Here is a 1,908-nt window from a genome sequence, read left to right on the forward strand (position 1 = left end):
AGAAGAAGGGCGAGACGAGATTTGAAATATTTGTTGATGTAACATTGAACCGTATTGCTGCCTATGTAGACTCTTTATTAACTCTGCAACGGAAACACGATTCACGATGTCTCGTACGATATCGCTTAATATACAGGGTTACAGGAAAAGTCGTGCTAGATCCGTTAAGGGCGTGGAGTACTCATCATTTCTGACTTATTTTACTATGAAACACCCTACCCTAAACTTAACCCTTTTCGAGATATTTGACTTTTATTTTTTTTATTCAAAATTGCCGATTTTTAGGCTACTAAATTTAATTTTGTTTATTTTGTGTGTCTTATTATTATAATTATTGCATTTTTACATGTGTGATAAGATGCTTTAGGACCTCAATCATTAAAATAGTGAATAAGTTAATTCAATACGCCGTAGTAGAAAAGAGAAAGTTAAGAAATTAAAACAAAAATTAGGAGTTTATTTTTCTCTAAGGTATATCTAAAAAAATATTATGGCAGTTGATCGGCAGATAAGTTATAAAATATCTACGTTTCATCAGCTATCTAACAAGGTATAACAATCTAGGGTTTTATTTAAATGCATTGAAAAAACTTAGTTTCATAGGCGATAGTGGAGGAGAAAATTAATACTTAGCCCTAAAAAGTATAACAAAAATTTATTAAATCAGGTTTTCACACAACTTTTTGTTATTCTACAGTTCATGTTCAACATGGCCGCCTCTGTTTCTAATACATTGTCGCATTCTTCTACGGAGACCAGTCTTCACTACTCCAGTGGTCAACGTTGTCCTCATTTGATTTGCTGCATCCACAATCCTTTCTTTTAACTCTTCTCACAGACGAAACTGGATTTGACTCGCTGTAGACAAGACTTTTCATGCGCCCCCACACATGAAAATCCATGGGGGTTAGGTCCGGACTTCTTGCTGGCCATGGCAACGGCCCACCTCGTCCTATCCATTTGTTTGGATAATTTGTGTCCAGCCAGTCTCTGACACTTCTCCTGAAATGGGCAGGGCAGCCATCATGTTGGAACCACATGTCCCTGATCAAGTTGAGTGGCAGATCATCCAGCAAATCACTCAAGTCTCCTCTCAAAAAATTTTCGTAACTTTCCCCATTTAGATTGTCCGGGAGAAAGTAAGGTCCAATCAAATGATTGGAGATAATACCCATCCACACATTCACGCTGAATCTTCGTTGGGAACCCTTCACTCTTTTCTTATTGGGATTCCTAAGTTCTTTTGGGGCCCAGTAATGCGCGTTGTGATAATTAGTTATGCCATCTTTATCAAATTTGGATTCATCTGTCCACAAGATATTTCTTAGAAAATCTGGGTCTTCTACGTCAGCATTTAGCATAAATCTGCAGAAGTCCAACCTTCTCGCGGGGTCTCCTTCTTCAATAGTGTGTTCCGGCGTGTAATGGTACGGGTATAGGCCAGCAGTATGCACTGTAAACCACACTCTCCATTGCGAAAGTCCCAGATCACGGGCAACAATATTAGTGGAAGTAGTCGGATCCGCTCGAAAGCGTTGCACTATCTCATTGTCCTGTTCTTCGTCGTCATTAATTCGTGGTCTGCCCATGTCTGTATTTCGTCTCAAAATAGAGCCAGTTTCTCGAAGTCTCCGATAAACTCTGTCAAAAACAGCCAAATCCGGCACTCGACGACCGGGGAATCGAGCTATGTATTCGTTGCGAGCTTGCGCAGACACACAATCGCAGTATCCGTAACAAATAAGCATAACAGCATATTCCTCAGGTGTGTACGACGTCATCTTCAACACTTCCGTAGCACAAGTACAAATCAAAGTCCGGTTAACAAGCACAGTAGTCACAAATCGGAAAAAAACAGTCCAGAATCACAGCCAAGTCAAGAAAAAGAGCAAAACGATATCACATCTA

The sequence above is a fragment of the Hyposmocoma kahamanoa genome, unplaced genomic scaffold, assembly GCF_003589595.1.
Source record: "Hyposmocoma kahamanoa isolate Upper Pololo Valley unplaced genomic scaffold, ASM358959v1 64, whole genome shotgun sequence".
Lineage (NCBI taxonomy): Eukaryota > Metazoa > Arthropoda > Insecta > Lepidoptera > Cosmopterigidae > Hyposmocoma > Hyposmocoma kahamanoa.